General features: G+C 39.8%; 1 long non-coding RNA gene across 1 annotated transcript; it reads right to left on the minus strand.

The window, feature by feature from the left end:
- Positions 1-1,766: 1,766 nt before the first annotated feature.
- Positions 1,767-17,328, minus strand: LOC128662292 (uncharacterized). Its single transcript, XR_008402741.1, has 4 exons — positions 17,226-17,328; positions 9,425-9,550; positions 6,093-6,320; positions 1,767-2,110 (listed from the first exon to the last, which is right to left on the minus strand). It is a non-coding gene; the product is annotated as an uncharacterized LOC128662292 (long non-coding RNA).
- Between the last annotated feature and the right edge of the window lie 775 nt (positions 17,329-18,103).

Consider the following 18,103-nt stretch of genomic DNA (forward strand, 5'->3'; position numbering starts at 1 on the left):
GCATGCAAAGGGGCAATTTCAAAAAACTGCATAGATCCTTTTTCTATCCATGACAGCAATTCCCTTCCTTAAAGGTTGGGGCTGTGTTGCAAAGTTTTTTGATTATTCCTTTCTCCCATGAACACTTAGTGACGTCACAAAATGAGATATCTGCATTTATTTTATATATGTATAGTATTGTAACTTTAAAATATGGTTGATTATAATATTACATCGATTTAGTAATGGCTAGTGTTGTACAGTTTCTTTTGTGAGAGAGTGTCTCTATATTGGATTATTTGCCATTAAGGCATAGCAAAAATCCATAAGCTAAATCAAAAAGTTAAAAGAGTGCTTGATTCCCTGTCTTCTTTATGATAAGTGGATCTCACTATCATTTTCTTTCTTTAAAATTTTTGGAATTTTTTTTTTTTATTTATGAAATGTCGAACAGACATTATTCGCTGTGGCGAACATGTCTGCACGACATCGCTAAATGCCGACAGCATACACTGTTGGCATTTATCATTGCACAAGCATTTCTGGTGAAATGCTTGTGCAATGCCGCCCCCTGCACATTCGCAGCCAATCGGCCGCTAGCAGGTGGTGTCAATCATACTGATCGTATCCGATCAGGATGATTGCTGTCCACCACCTCAGAGGTGGCGGATGAGTTAAGGAGCAATGATCTTATGAAACAGCTGCATCCACAGCATAATAAATCTACCCCAATAACTCTTAATGAGAAATAAAAGTGAATAAAGACAATACTGTAATGTGTTAGAGCATTTCATTATTGCACTGTTGCTTTTGTATAAGTTTGAAAGGGGGTTAACACATAGCAACAGAGCAGAAATTCAATACTGTGAGCTAGCTAAACACATTTGCTGAGCCATGTGCATCCACCTATCACCAGCTAACTCTCACTAGTGTTTTGCTGCTCATGATATTTATTTTACAACAAAGGATACAAATAGAACAAATTAAATTTGATTGAGCAAGTTAATTGAAAATACTTTTTTACATTTGCATGTTCTATCTGAGCCATGAAAGTTTAATGTTTACTTTAGGCACAGAGTACTGTCCCTGTGCAAAGGAAGTGAAAAAAAGGAAACTTCTGTGCCTGGCTGCCTTACCCTTCAACAGCCAGGAAAAAATGTAAAAATTGCTGTTTCAAAATTACTTGTCAGCCATCGGTGCAGCAGACTAAATGCAATAAACCCTCTACAAAGTAATTTTTAGCTGTTTACGCTTGTTGCTGGAAAACATTTAGTTTCAGTGCTTTTGCCATAAGGTATCCAATCCGTAGAACTTATACCTAATTTTTATTCAGCAGACCAAAAACGTACCCAAATACAGGTAAAACTATCATATAAAATACAAATATACATTTCCGTGTACTTTTCTATGTCTCGGTTGTTTAACAACTGCATTGGATAAAATGTTACTGAAGTATTTCAAACATACATATTTGGTTCCACTTCACATCAATTTATGTTACCCAAACAACAAAACATATTAAGATTTTAAATTTATGTTATTCAATAAAAATAATTAACTTGACAATTAGAAAATAAAGTTTTATTTATTATGTTTAAAATGTAATTTTGTCACTCTGCACAATCTTGCAGTTTATGCAAACAATAAGTAGGGATAACATAATAAATATATCAGATAATTTTAAAACTGCAGGATAGCTATGTAATTAGCAAGTAAAGATATTTAACATTGATCTTGTATTATATATATATAGTTCATAAGAAGAGTATGGGGACTGTTGACATATTTATACTTCAATTGGGATTTTACATATAGTGACTAAGGGGTAACTTTTGGTAGTTAGTTTGTAATCTAGAACTATCTGAATATTTTGTATATGGCCTTATTTTAATAGCCATGAGCTTATGAGTCACTGTTTTAGGTTCAGTCGGTGATGCAGATGATTTTGTATACGGCTCCATCAGGTTCCTCATGGGCTCCTGCTTTTCAGTATATAGTGTCAATAGGTTTATATTTATCCAGGTTACGAGATTGAGGCAGCGATTAGGAATTGCTTTTAAATCTCTTGTGTGAAGGGATCCTTGTCATTATGAGGATGACGATCCCTCCAAGATGGTATAGAGATAAGTTCCTATAAGAAAAAAGTAATTACCATTACATTTGTGATCCAGTTATTTTATCACTAGCGCAATAGTATGCCATTACCTTAAAATAACTCATGTTAAACTCAAAGTCAAAGGATGAACAATAAATAGATCCCTATTTAATGCGGATCAGGGCTTTATTTTACATTTTTTTAACATATTAAATCAATTGGGTAAGCTTGTCCATAGGTCTGTGAGAATGTATTTATATATATATATTCTCTGATATACATATACATATATATACATAAATAAGTATAACAAGTATAAAGTTATATATATATCTGATAGAATGGTCAGGCCACATAGGGCTCGATTTATCAAGCCCTTCTCTTTTCTGCATTCAGGAATTATCAAGGAGCTTCTCTGCCCTGTTCTCCACCCATTAGATGGAGAATTTCAATCTCCTCTGTCTCTTCTGACAGGGGAGATTGACAGCTCCTGCCCATGTGCAGTGGTAAATAAGAGGAGAAGCCAGGCAGACAGGGGCAACTATGTACACCCCTGTCCTCCTGTAGATAATAAATTGAGCCCATAATATTTATTCAATAGCTCATTAACCTTTTAATTCCTTTATGGCGTTCTATTCTGTCCTAACCATGCTGGGCTTTAGCACCATTAAGATGGAATAGGACGTCTTAGCCGTTTGGCTGTCCTGAAGCCAACAGCGCTTCCTGGATGCGATTGCGGTCTTGAGGGCGTACCTAGCATCATAACGATCCCATAACTGAAATATAGCGATCGCGTGCTTGATTGTGAGATTCCAATTTGTCTACATTGGCCCAAAGTATGTGGACACCCCATACTAATTATTGAGTTCAGGGGTTTCCTTGGCCAAGCAGCTGTACACAAGGCTCACATCAACATGCACAATGCCAAGTGTCGGCTGGAGTGGTGTAAAGTTTTTTGTTATTTTACTCTCCCAAACTTGAATATTTTTTGGAGCAGAGGAAACATGTTTTCTATAATGATGACTCCCACTTCACTATCTGGTAGTCTGATGGAAACATCTGAGGGTGGTGTAGGCCAAGAAAATGCTACCTACTGAAATGCCTACTGCGAAGTTTGATGGAGGAGGGATAATGGTCTGTGGCTTTTTACAGGGTTTAGGCTAGGTCTCTTAGTTACAGTGAAGGGTCATTTTATTCCTACAAGATACAAAGACATTTTAGTTGGGTGATTCCAATTTTGTGGCAACAGTTTTGGGAAGAGCCTTAATTGTTCCAGTATAACTAAGCTCCTGTTCACATGTGATGTCCATAAAGATATGGTTTGATGAGTTAAGTGTGGAAGAACTTAAGTGGCCTGCACAGAGCCATGACTATCTATTAACCCTATTGAACACCTTTGGGATGCAATGGAATGCCGATTGGAAATCAGACCTTCTTATCCAACATCAGTGCCTGACCTTGCAAATGCTCTTTTGGCTTGATGGGCACAAACTCCCAAAGGCACGCTCCAAAATCTTGTGGAAAGCCTTTGCTATAGCCATAAAGAGGCCTTAGTTCTGGAATGGGATGTCCAACAATGTGATGGTCAGGTGTCCACATACTTTTAGGCATATCTATACTATAATTGCGTTTGTAACGTGTCCGTCGGTGTCGCCAGTTGCGCACACATCCTCAAAGGAATGTTGGCTGCGCGCACAGCCAAATGAATGTTGGCTACGCACGCAGCCAAAAGAATCCATCTGGATGTAGCGTAGGCAAACGAAGTGGCATTAAGAAAAAATTATGAAAAAAAATAAAACTAACTGCCCGCATGAAGTATAAAAAAAAAACAACTAACTGCCCGCACAAAGTTTTAAGGGAAAAAAAACCTTACCCCCGCACAAAGTACTAACAAAAAAAAACCTAACCCTTAAGCCGCCAAATCCCCACAACAGAAACGACCTAACCTTTAAACCGCCAAACCACCACCACGCCAACTAAATAAATTACAATATTAACCCTTAAACCGCCAAACCCTACAACGCCAACTACCTAATTATACTATTAACCCCTAAACTGCCAAACCCCCACATCGCAATAAACCTAATTAACCTATAAACCCCTAAACCGCCAACCCCTCACATCGCATTAAACCTAATTAACCTATTAACCCCTAAACCGCCAAACCTCCACATCACAATAAACCTAATTAACTTATTAACTCCTAAACCGCCAACCCCCCACAAGGCAAATAAATAATTTAACTAGTAAGCCCCCTAACTTAACACCCCCTAAATTAACCACAATTACATAAACTAAGTTACAATTAAAATAAAACCTAACATTAAATTACAAAAAATGTATCTAAAATTACAAAAATAAAAAAAGTCTAAAATTACAGAAAAAAATAAACAAAATTATCAAAAATAAAAACATTAAACCTAATCCCTATATAAAGTCCCCCCAAAATAAAAACACCTCCTAATCTAAACTACTAATAGCCCTTAAAAGGGCCCTAAGTTAAACAGCTCTTTTAAAAAATACTAAGTGCCCCCCTAACAGTAAAACGGCCCCACCCACCAAACCCCCCCAAAATAAAAAAAACTAACACTAAAAAAACCTAAACTACCCATTACCCCTAAAGGGGCTTTTTTATGGGCATTGTCCTTAAAAGGGCATTCAGCTCTTTTACAAGCCCATTAAATCCGGAGCGAAAGCAGCGTGGAGCTTGCATGGATCCTCAGCGGCGGTCCTCAGCGGCAGTCTTCAGTGGCGGTCTTCAGCGGCGGTGGTCCAAAGTGGCGTGGCGGCTCCTCTTCATGCGATCGTCCTTTGCACACTGAAGATTGAATGCAAGGTACCCCATATTTATTGGGGTACCTTGCATTCCTATTGGCTGAAATTTTGACATCAGCTAATAGGATGAGAGCTACTGAAATCTTATTGGCTGATTTGAACAGCCAATAGGATTTCAGTAGCTCTAATCCTATTGGCTGATTTCAAAATTTCAGCCAATAGGAATGCAAGGTGCGCCAAATTGAAAGCGATACCTTGCATTCAATTTTTAGATCGGATGACGAGGAGCCTCCTTGCCATTGAGGATCGCCGCTGAAGACCACCGCTGAGGACCGCCACTCCAGATCCGTGCATCGGGGAAGACTGCTCTGCACCTCCGCTCCGCCTTTGCTCCGGATGAAGATAGAAGATGATGAGCCACCTGGATGAAGACCTTCTCTGCTGGACTTCAGGATCGGTGAGTACCTATTTGGGGCTTAGTCTTAGGCTTTTATTTTTTATTTTGTGGGGTGACTTTTTTTAGATTAGTTTTTTTGGGCTGTAAAAGAGCTGATTGCACTTTTATGGGCAGTAAAAGAGCTGAATGCCCTTTTAAGGGCAATGCCCATACAAATGTCCCTTTAGAGGCAATGGGTAGTTTAGCTTTTTTAAGTGTTAGGTTTTTTATTTTGGGGGGTTTGGTGGGTGGGGGGATTTTACTGTTAGGGGGGACTTAGTATTTTTTAAATGTAAAAGAGCTGTTTAACTTAGGGCAATGTCCTACAAAAGGCCCTTGTAAGGGTTATTGGTAGTTTAGTATTAAATTAGGGGGTGTTTTATTTTTATAGGGGTATTAGTTTAGGTTTAATTTTTTTATTTTGGATAGCTTTGTTTATTTTTTTTCTGTAATTTTACATTTGTAACATTAGCTTGGGGGTTTGTATTTTTTTTTTAAATAGACTGCCCTCTGAGCAGGCTTATCGCCTAGTACTCTATAAAGGCTTCTATTATATTATCCTAATAATGGTAAGTATCAACCTCTCAGTCTCTCAGACATTTTGTTAACAGCTTCAGTAATGGCATCTATGCTAAACATCCCATGTTATAGTTAGGTATAAAGTACAATACAAAGCAGGACTATCCCGGGTGTTGACAGTTAGCACTTTGGCATGATACAAATTGGTACTATAAGATATTTTAAATTACAGTTATAGATACAAAACCAGATAACAAAATAATAATTTAGAGAAAGGCTCATTCTTACTTATCGCACTGATTTAGGTGCTTTCCCTCGCAGCATGGACAACGGAGGACGTGGTCCTTTTCTAAATTTCCCATCACACACAGCTTTATGGTTGCCCCACCAAGATGGCGCATTTTTAGTTAGATGGACATAAAATCCGTAGTATGGCTTTTTTGCTTGGCAGGGTCCGTTGCAGCGATACCAACTGGTGTCATAATGACTAACTTCGTCTTTGAAGTTATGTTGAAGCTTTAAAAAAAAAGTGGAGGGGTAAACATGGTGCAAATGTATTATTCTATTTATCAACATGAAAAACTCTAATAACCAGTCTTCATCTAAATGACGGTGAAATAGTACTTAATGTTCAATACATTACACAATTATTATAACAGAAACCTTAGTAATGATATATTCCTGCTACGCGTCTTGGCACATTACAAGGCCTGTAGGTACAGTTGCAAACTCAAAACATTTCCTGGCTAGTATTCAGGATGAAGAGGCTGGGAACAGAATCAGGGTAATACTGTGTTAATGTTATTTGTTTTTATATTGCAAGTGCAATATCCAAAAAAATATATATTTTGACATGCTATTAACCCCTTAACGACCAAGGACGTACACCACACGTCCTCAAAAAAAATGCAGTTAATGACCGAGGACGTGTGGCGTACGTCCTTGGTCTGGAAAGCAGCTGGAAGCGATCCTGCTCGCTTCCAGCTGCTTTCCGGTTATTGCAGTGATGCCTCGATATGGAGGCATCCTGCAATAACCCCCCTTGGCCATCCGATGCAGAGAGAGCCACTCTGTGGCCCTCTCTGCACCGGACATTGATGGCCGGTATCGTTGGTGGGTGGGAGCTTACGTGGGATGCGGGTGGGCGGCCATCGATGCTCTATGTGGAATGGAGGGGGGCGGGATCGGGGGCGGCACCTACGGGGGCGCGCACGTGCACGGGGGTGGTGGGCGGGCGCGTGCACGGGGCGGGAGCGGGTGGGAACCGCTACACTACAGAAAAAAAAAAAAGTTAAGTTAAAAAAACGAGTAATAATTTAATATTACAGATGTAATCTAAGGGACATGGAAGGGGTTGGGGGTTGGTCTTGGTGGGGGGGGGAAGCTACACTACAGAAAAGGGCATTTTTGGAAAAAAAAAAGGCACATTTTTTTACAAAACTGGGTACTGGCAGACAGCTGCCAGTACCCAAGATGGCGCCCATTATTGCAGAGGGGAATGGTTAGAGAGCTGTTTGGTGGGGGATCAGTGAGGTTGGGGTCTAAGGGGGGATCCTACACATCAGCATATGTAAATATGCTTTTTTATTTAAAAAAAAAGGGCCAAATACCTTTTATTTTAGTACTGGCAGACTTTCTGCCAGTACTTAAGATGGGGGGACAATTGTGGGGTGGGGGAGGGAAGAGAGCTGTTTGGGAGAGATCAGGGGGTCTGATGTTTCAGGTGGGAGGCTGAGCTCTACACTAAAGCTAAAATTAACCCTGCAAGCTCCCTACAAGCTACATAATTAACCCCTACACTGCTAGCCATAATACACGTGTGATGCGCAGCGGCATTTAGAGGCCTTCTAATTACCAAAAAGCAATGCCAAAGCCATATATGTCTGCTATTTCTGAACAAAGGGGATCCCAGAGAAGCATTTACAACCATTTGTGCCATAATTGCACAAGCTGTTTGTAAATAATTTCAGTGAGAAACCTAAAATTGAGAAAAAATTAACGTTTTTTTTAATTTGATCGCATTTGGCGGTGAAATGGTGGCATGAAATATACCAAAATTGGCCTAGATCAATACTTGGGGTTGTCTACTACACTAAAGTACTACCCCAAAAAGCTCCCTACATGCTCCCTAATTAACCCCTTCACTGCTGGGCATAATACACGTGTGGTGCGCAGTGGCATTTAGCGGCCTTCTAATTACCAAAAAGCAACGCCAAAGTCATATATGTCTGCTATTTCTGAACAAAGGGGATCCCAGAGAAGAATTTACAACCATTTATGCCATAATTGCACAAGCTGTTTGTAAATAATTTAAGTTAGAAACCAAAAGTTTGTGAAAAAATTTGTGAAAAGTGAACGATTTTTTGTATTTGATTGCATTTGGCGGTGAAATGGTGGCATGAAATATACCAAAATGGGCCTAGATCAATACTTTGGGTTGTCTACTAAAAAAAATATATACATGTCAATGGATATTCAGAGATTCCTGAAAGATATCAGTGTTCTAATGTAACTAGCGCTAATTTTGAAAAGAAATGGTTTGGAAATAGCAAAGTGCTACTTGTATTTATGGCCCTATAGTTTACAAAAAAAGCAAAGAACATGTAAACATTGGGTATTTCTAAAATCAGGACAAAATTTAGAAACTATTTAGCATGGGTGTTTTTTGGTGATTGTAGATGTGTAACAGATTTTGGGGGTCAAAGTTAGAAAAAGTGTGTTTTTTTCCATTTTTTCCTCATATTTTATAATTTTTTTATAGTAAATTATAAGATATGATGAAAATAATGGTATCTTTAGAAAGTCCATTTAATGGCGAGAAAAACGGTATATAATATGTGTGGGTACAGTAAATGAGTAAGAGGAAAATTACAGCTAAACACAAACACCTCAAAAATGTAAAAATAGCATTGGTCCCAAACGGACAGAAAATGGAAAAGTGCTGTGGTCATTAAGGGGTTAAAGGGATACTAATCCCAATTTTTTTTCTTTCATGATTCAGATAGAGCATGCCGTTTTAAGCAACTTTCTAATTTACTCCTATGATCAATTTTTCTTCATTCTCTTGGTATCCTTATTTGAATGTAAGCTTAGGAGCCGACCCATTTTTGATTCAGCATCTGGGTAGAGCTTGCTGATTGGTGGCTACATTTAGACACCAATCAGAAAGCACTACACAGGTGCTGAACCAAAATAAGCTGACTCCTTTGCTTTTTCAAATAAAGATACCAAAAGAACAAAGAAAAATTGATGAGGAGTAATAAGATAGTTGCTTAAAATTGAACGATCTATCTGAATCATGAAAAAAAAAAATTGGGTTTAGTATCCCTTTAATTCATGATTAGAATATACTTATTTTGCAGATGCGCAAATGTGCTGTAAGTAAAAAAATGCTCTAATATTTCAAAGAAACGATAAAAATGATATTGCAAAAAAACAAAAACCTGTAATTGAAATTAAATGCACTCTTCAGTATTTTAAAAAGTAATCTATTAATATGTAATGTTATCATTCTGTTAATTTACCTTTTATCTGTATTATTAATTATGTAACAATGAAATAACGTTTTGTGCATTATGTAGTTTAATGTTCCTAATCATGAAAAAAAAGCAAAAACTTACAGAAATTCTGCAACCTGCTGCTGAGTTAATACGTTCCATATGTGACAGGAACTCTGGCCCATGCTCCGTTGTTTCAAAGATCCCAGTTAAATACAGAAACGCATGAATCATCTCATGAAGTAAAGACTGTAAAATAAAAAAAATAGGATAAATAAAATTTACTGACAATTAGCAATATATAGGGACAAAAAAGTAACAAATAAAATAGACATGAGTGCAATTTAGTTTTTAATAAATGTTTGCAACATACTTGTTTCAGGAGCATATATACATATGCTGTAATACCCAGTGCATCTGCATTCAAACACTGTAGCTTCTCAGAGAGCCAGTGGTAGCTTTGTGGCACAAAGTGTGTCATTGCTTACATGATACATGTTACCGCTGGCACACACAGCATATGTACATATGCCACTGGCGCTTTAACTTCTAGAAACATTTTTGCTAATAGAAGTATACGGGAAACGTTAATGTTATCAAAAGGTAAATGCTCTTGTGCACATTTTAGTTTTGACTATTATATCCCTTTAATAAGAAAGCAAACAGGGTTAAGAAGTACGCAGAGGTTATTATTATTATCGGTTATTTGTACAACGCCAACAGATTTCGCAGCGCTATAAACATAGGCAGAATACAAGGAAACATTTATAGGGAACAGGCGGGTAGAAGGCCCTGCCAAGAGTCGCTCTGTTGTAGTCAGCTCTAAAGAAGGTGATCTACAAAACAGCTTGGCTCTTAGGCTTACATGGTAAGGGGGTCAAGGGGATAGCAACGGAGGAGAGGAAATGGTATAAAGAAAGGTTAGTGTAGGTTGTATGCATCCCTGAACAGTAGAGTCCTTAGGGAGTGCTTGAAGTTTTCAAAACTAGGGGAGAGTCTTGTGGAGTGAGGCAGAGAGTTCCACAAGATGGAAGCCAGTCTGGAGAAGTCCTGTAAGCGGGAGTGTGAGGAGGGAACAAGAGATGAGGAGAGTAGGAGGTCATGAGCAGAGCGAAGGGGACGGAGGGAGAGTATCTGGAGACAAGAGGGCCTATCTATCAAGCTCTGAAAGAAGCTTGACAGCCCGTGTTTCTGGCGAGTCTTCAGACTTGCCAGAAACAGCAGTTATGAAGCAGCTGTAACAAAGACCTCTCCTCCATAACCTGTCCGCCTGCTCTGAGCAGACGGACAGACATCGCCGCAAATCAACACGATCGAGTACGATCGGGTTGATTGACATCCCCCTGCTGGCAGCCCATTGGCTGCGAGTCTGCAGGGGACGGTGTTGCACCAGCAGCTCTTGTGAGCTGTTGGTGCAAAGCTGAATACGGAGAGCGTATTGCTCTCTGCATTCAGCGAGGTCTGGCGGACCTGATCCGCGCTGTCGGATCAGGTCCGCCAGACCTTGTTAAATAGAGGCCAAGGTCTGAGATATAGGGGGGAGCAGTGCAGTTGAGGGCTTTGTATGTCAGAGTGAGAAATTTGTGTTTAATCCTGGAAGCAAGAGAAAGCCAGTGAAGGGATTGGCAGAGAGGTGCAGCAGATGTAGAGCGACGTGTAAGGAAGATGAGCCTGGCAGAGGCATTCCTTATGGAGTGTAAAGGAGTTAGGCGGCAGCTGGGGCAACCAGAGAGGACAGAGTTGCAGTAATCGAGGCGGGAAAGGATGAGAGAGTGGACTAAACTCTTAGTTGTGTTTTGTGTAAGGAAATGTCTAATTTTAGAGATGTTTTTAAGATGGAAGCGGCAGGATTTAGCCAAGGACTGATTGTGAGGAGTGAAAAAAAGATCTGAGTCAAGTGTGACCCCAAGACATCGGGCATGCGGGGTAGGGGTAATGATGGAGTTGTCGACAGTTATAGAGAGATTGGGGGTGAAGATTTTGGAAGAAGGAGGGAAAATAAGAAGCTCAGTTGTGGAGAGATTTAGCTTGAAGTAGTGAGAGTACATCCAGGAAGAGATGCGAGAAAGACAGTTAGTGACACGAGTTAGCAAGGAAGGAGATAGATCTGGTGCAGAGAAGTAGATTTGAGTATCGTCTGCATACCAATGATATTGGAACCCGTGGGACTTTATTAGGGAACCTAATGATGACGTGTAGATTGAGAAGAGAAGGGGACTGAGGACAGAGCCTTGCGGTACCCCAACAGAAAGTGGTGACGGGGCAGAGGAGGCCCCAGAGAAGGCTACACTAAAGGTACGGTTTGACAGGTAGGAAAAGAACCACGAGAGGGCTGTGTCCCAAATGCCAAAGGATTTGAGGGTTTGGAGCAAAAGAAGGTGGTCAACAGTATCAAAGGCTGTGGACAGATCAAGGAGGATAAGCAGAGAGAAGTGGCCTTTTGATTTTGCTTTAAGTAGGTCGTTGGTAATCTTAATGATTGCTGTCTCTGTGGAGTGATGGGGATGAAATCCAGATTGCAGTGGGTAGAGGTGGAGGGGGTTTAATGTAAGGAAATGGGATAGGCGTGCATATACTAGTTTTTCGAGAAGCTTTGAGGCAAGAGGGAGTAGGGAAATAGGGTGGTAGTTGGATGGGGAGGTTGGATCATGAGAAGGTTTTTTGAGGATAGGTGTGACCATTGCATGTTTCAGAGATGAGGGAAATATACCGGTGCTGAGGGAGAGGTTGAAAATGTGTGTGAGTATAGGGGTAAGGGTAGAATAGAGGGAGGGGAGCAGCTTAGAAGGGATAGGTTCAAGAGGAAAGGTAGTGAGGTGAGAGCTCAGTATAAGTGCCAAAACTTCTTCCTCAGTAACAGGGGAGAAGGAGCTAAATTTATGGCTATGTGGGTAGTGGTTGATTGCAAGCGTTTGAGGAGGTGAGAGAATGGAAGTATATTGAGAGCTGATTTGGTTTCTGATGGAGTCGACTTTGTTATTGAAGTGGCTGGCAAAGTCTTGAGCTGATAGAGAAGTTGTATTAGGGGGTGGAGGTGGGCGGGGAAAAAAATTGAAAAAGGAGAACAGACGTTTTGAGTTTGAAGAAAGAATAGAGAAGTAGTGTTGCTTATAGAGATTAAGGGCAGAATAGTAGGAATTCAAAATGAACTTGTAATGAAGGAAATCAGCTGAACTCCGAGATTTTCTCCAGTGCCGCTCAGCTGTACAGGAACATCTGCGTAGGTACCGTGTCAGAGGAGTATGCCAGGGCAGAGAATGAGTGTGTGATTTCCAAGCAATGGTAAGAGGGGCCAGATTGTCAAGGAAATTATGTAAGGCTGGAATTATAGTGGCAGATAGATTGGTCAGGGCCGGAGAAGGAGGAGATGGATAAAAGGAGAGGTTCGAGGGAATTAGCAAGCTGTTGCTGATCTAATGACATAATGCTTCTGTGAAGTTTGGTGTGAGGAGATAAAGGATGGAGAGTTGTAGGGAGGGATGAGATAGTGGTCAGAAAGAGGAAAATGAGAATTTGTGAAGTTTGAAATAATGCATCGATAGCTAAAGATCAGTTCAAGGGAGTGATTATCTTTGTGAGTGGGAGAGTCAGTCCATTGTGACAAACCGAAAGAGGAAGTGAGTTGCAGAAGTTGTTTTGCAGAGGAGGCAGTGGGATTGTCAAGAGGGATGTTGAAATTGCCAAGAATGAGGGGAGGGGTGCCTTAGGAGAGGAAATAAGGTAGCCAGGCAGCCAAGTGATCTAGAAATTGAGTTGATGAGCCAGGGACTCGGTATATGACTGCAACACATATAGAGACGGGAGAGAATAAGCAAATAATGTGGGTTTCGAATGAGGAAAATGTGAGGGAAGAGATAGAATGTATTTGCTGGAAGGTGCAACAAGAGGAAAGTAAAATATCTACACCAAGTCCTTGTCTATTATCAGACCTAAGAGTGTGGCTGAAGTGGAGACTCCCATGTGACAGAGCAGCAGTGGATGCTGTGTCTAGGGGAGAGAGCCAGGTTTCTGTTAGAGCCAGAAAGTTGAGGGAGCGGGAGATAAAGAGGTCATGTATAGAAGTGAGCTTGTTGCTAACAGAGCGAGAGTTCCAGAGTGCACAAGTGAAAGGGGTAGTGGCTTTAGATGCAAGAGGAATGTGAGTAAGGTTACCAGAGTTTTGTTTTCTGAGTCTATGGAACGGTACACATGGATGTGCACGGCTAGGAAGTTGTTGGGGACCAGGATTAGGGGAGATGTCACCAGCAGCTAGTATAAGTAAGAGGTAGAGTGGCATGAGATGAGATACAGATTTGCAGTAATGAGGCGAGGTGCAGGGGGGAGAGAGAGTGTTTAGGAATAAAGTTCATGAGTACAAAAGTAAGGTGAGTTTAAGAGAGATGGTCAGACCACAAAAAAAACAAAATGGCACTTCTGTCAGCCATGTTCCCAAATTAAGCTTCAGATCATACCTTATTGCAAGCAGCCCTTGTCACTTATATGCATGGGTGTAGGAACCCAAAAAAAATCTGGGGGATAGCATTTTTACTGGCAGCTTATGCTTATTCAGTAAACTTTAAATTGCCTGGAATGCAAATTTTAAATAAATAAATATGTGTGTGTGTGTGTGTAGTGTGTGCGTGTGTGTATGTATGTGTGTGTGTGTGGGGGTATATATGTGTATGTGTGTGTGCATGCATGTGTGCATTTGCATGTGTGTATGTGTGTGCATGTGTGTATGTGCGTATGTAGTGTGTGTGTGTATATATGTTTGTGCGTTTTTAGTGTGCGTGTGTGTGTATGTATATGCATGTGTGTGTGTGAGTGAGTGTTTGTGGTTTGTGTATGTGTGTAGTGCGTGTGTATGTATATGTGTATGTATGTGTCTGTGTGTTCTTGCGTGTATGTATGTGTGTATGTCTGTGTCTGAGAACTGTGTGTTTGTGTGTATGTGTGCGTGTGTGTTTGTGCAATTTTTCACACAAAAAAGTAACAAGAACTGTTTTCAAAAAAAGTTACAGTTCTCTTTTTAACAAAATCAGGTTACAGAAATTAACCAAAAAACTTGGCATATGAGCTTGCAGCTAGGTTCTATTTTTTTTTCTCTAGCTCCTTGATCATCAATACTAGTGCCTTGCTGTCTGTGCTACAGTGCCCCGTGTAAGCTCAGTCAGCTCAATCCTATACTAGTACATTAATAATATATATTTCCCCTTGTCGTGAATATTAATTTACTCATAGTAATCAATTAATATAAATGGCCCTTATAGGTTAAATATATATGTTCCATTTTAAGGGATTTCATTTGCATGGCCCTTAAAACAAAAATGGAGACATAAATTCATGCTGCTGAAATCTAAACACAGCCGGCATATTTTTAATATTTTACTCAGCTTAAAGTGCCTGCACACTGGTTACACCCAATTGCTTCCTAATATTTTGAATATTAAAAATGGAATAGGGCAGGCCGTGACAAAGTTCGCAAATATTAATTAAAAGTGTCATTGCATTTTACTTGCCCAGAAGGAACCTGCACAATGTATCGGCAAATGAAGTCCAGGCACCCAGGTTCCACCTCCATCAGCCAGTCCTCAATTGTTGAGAACCGTAGGTTAGAGGCAACTCTTACTCTGCCTCAATTAACGGGGGAGGATGCATCCTTCTGCCTCCCTGTTTCCTATGCCCATGCTTTTATGCATCTATTAGATCACAATCACATTGTCCAGATCCATATTTTAGCTACATACCATATCAGACCTCCTAACAGACCCATTTTTATTTACATATTACATATATTTAACTGGTGTGTGGTGGGTCTGCTGCTGTGTATAAAGACCTTAGACCACAGGTAGCCCATACACAGCTCAGTGAATGCTGTGACATATGTATTTATTTTTGGATGTTGGGCTCCATTTATGAAACTGCAAATACTTTGTTGTAACCTCACAGTTGGTGGAATTAAACAACTTGGACATTCAATGGGGGGGATTGACAACCCATGCTATCAAGTGATTGGTTGCATGACAGCAAAGAATGGTGCTGTATGAGCATTTGCTCATGCAATGATTCAATTATTTATATATATGTATAGAAATAAAAAGAACATTTTCTTCTAAGTGAATAACATGAATTTTCTATTAAAGGGACAGTATACTGTAAAAATGTATTTCCAATGACTTGTTTTACCAGCTGCAGAGTATAGAATGCATGATAAATTGCATTTATGTTTAGTTGTGTATATGAAATTGCTGTTGTGTGCTGTGAAACCACAGCCTATTAAATGGGTTGAGTTGCAGATAAAATTATATCTCATTATGTTATCACTTGTGTGCACACACTTGCTTCCTTATATTATATGTGTTTCTAAACCAAAGCCCAATACTTAGAGAGAACAATGAAAAATTATAATGTTATTGGTTATCTCTTCTACACCCCACTGCTGGCTGTGTTTATATTGCCTGTCAATAGCCAGGACTTAAAACCAAAAACTTTCAGTAAAGGTGGGGATACCACAGGCTAAATCAGCTATTTCAAATGCAGAAATAAGGGTAAATGAGCTACTTGTAAACAATCTATTACACTCTAGTAGGTGAAATTGATCATTGGGAACAAATTAAAGGGGAGGACATTTTGGGTAAACTGTCCCTTTAAAAAAACAAACAAACAACATAATTATAATTATATTTATATTTTCTATTTCAAGGTACTTTACAGAGAAAGGCTCAAAAGTGTGTATATATGTTTATATATGTCTATATATGTGTGCACATACACATATATACATGCATACATACAAATGTACATACATATCTATCTATCTATCTATCTATCTATATCTATCCATCTATCTATCTATATCTATCCATCTATCTATTTACACCCTTTGTTGCTTTTGTAGCATACATTAGTGTCACATTCAGGGATAGGCACAGACAAAGGCTGTGGTGAACATTTTCCAAAGTACAGACCTTAGTGAAAGACTCCAAGGTACATTTGAAATTAAAAACATTATTTTATAGGGCTTGATGTTATTATACTGATGCAGATACTACTGATCCTATAACCAGCTCTCCTCTGGCTATACCCATGAGCCAGTGTCACTACTGTGTCTTTGTATAGTGCTGGGTGTTATTATACTGATGCAGATACCACTGATTCTATAACCAGCCCTCCTCTGGCTATACCCATGTGCCAGTGTCACTACTGTGTCATTATATAGCGCTGGGTGTTATTATACTGATGCAGATACCACTGACCCTATAATCAGCCCTTGTCTGGCTATACACATGTGCCAGTGTCACTACTATGTCTTTGTATAGAGCTGGGTGTTATTATACAGATGCAGATACACATCCAGTATTTCACTCAGGCTTTATTTATTCCATGTTATCACCCAATATTGCTAGCAGTCTCTTGACAAGCTAACTTTATTCACACTACATTTTTGTTTTATTCCTATTATTTAATCAGAAAGAAAAGATATACTAAGGTTATGGCGGACACTGCAAGGGCTAGTCACGGACACCAGTGTCCGTGTACGGACACCTTGCCTATCCCTGGTCACATTGAAAACTATAAGATACCGATAGAGTGAGAAGGGTACTTAATGTGCATGGCGATCTTTAAATTACTGGCGGTCCATTAATGCAAAAGTACCATCTGTTTTACCATGGACTCAATCAATGTGTGCGCTAATTTTAGTGTGGTCCAGCTACACTAATATTGCACCCTGCACTATCAATAGCGCTCCACGTGTAATCTGGGCCAATATTTTTTAGAATCTGTTTTATTTCTTTCAGTGACACATTAAATCAGCACTTGCAAAAATTAATTCTATTGCTTTGTTTTTTCAAAAGTTTAGGAAAACACCATCCAGCATTTAAAGAAAAATGAAGTGAAAAGTAATATTTATAATTAATAAAACATAACATCAAATAAAACCTACTTGAACAAGATCTCTCCTAGGCCTATACTTCAGGAGTGGCTCACTCAGTTGGATCACACATTTGCCACTGCTGAAAAACTGGCTAAATCCGGCGCACCTGAAAAATTAAAGAAGACCAGAATTTTATTTTAGAATTATTGTATATTTCATTAGCTAAATTAACAGGCTTTTTACAAATGTATTATTCTTTTGAACAGATCAGTATATCTAAAGAAAGTTTAGTAAAGAAAAAAACGGGCAGACACTCAAAAGTTCAGAATAACTCCAATTTACTAAGGCCTAGATTTAGAGTTCGGCGGTAGCCGTGAAAACCAGCGTTAGAGGCTCCTAACGCTGGTTTTGGCCGCCCGCTGGTATTTGGAGTCAGTGATTAAAGGGTCTAACGCTCACTTTTCAGCCGCGACTTTTCCATACCGCAGATCCCCTTACGTCAATTGCGTATCCTATCTTTTCAATGGGATCTTTCTAACGCCGGTATTTAGAGTCGTTTCTGAAGTGAGCGTTAGAGCTCTAACGACAAAACTCCAGCCGCCTGAAAATAGCAGGAGTTAAGAGCTTTATGGGCTAACGCCGGTTCATAAAGCTCTTAACTACTGTACCCTAAAGTACACTAACACCCATAAACTACCTATGTACCCCTAAACCGAGCTCCCCCCACATCGCCGCCACTCGATTAAAATTTTTTAACCCCTAATCTGCCGACCGCCACCTACGTTATACTTATGTACCCCTAATCTGCTGCCCCTAACCCCGCCGACCCCTGTATTATATTTATTAACCCCTAACCTGCCCCCCACAACGTCGCCGCCAGCTACTTAAAATAATTAACCCCTAATCTTCCGACCGCAAAGCGCCGCCACCTACGTTATCCCTATGTA

Source organism: Bombina bombina, chromosome 6 (genome assembly GCF_027579735.1).
Source record: "Bombina bombina isolate aBomBom1 chromosome 6, aBomBom1.pri, whole genome shotgun sequence".
Lineage (NCBI taxonomy): Eukaryota > Metazoa > Chordata > Amphibia > Anura > Bombinatoridae > Bombina > Bombina bombina.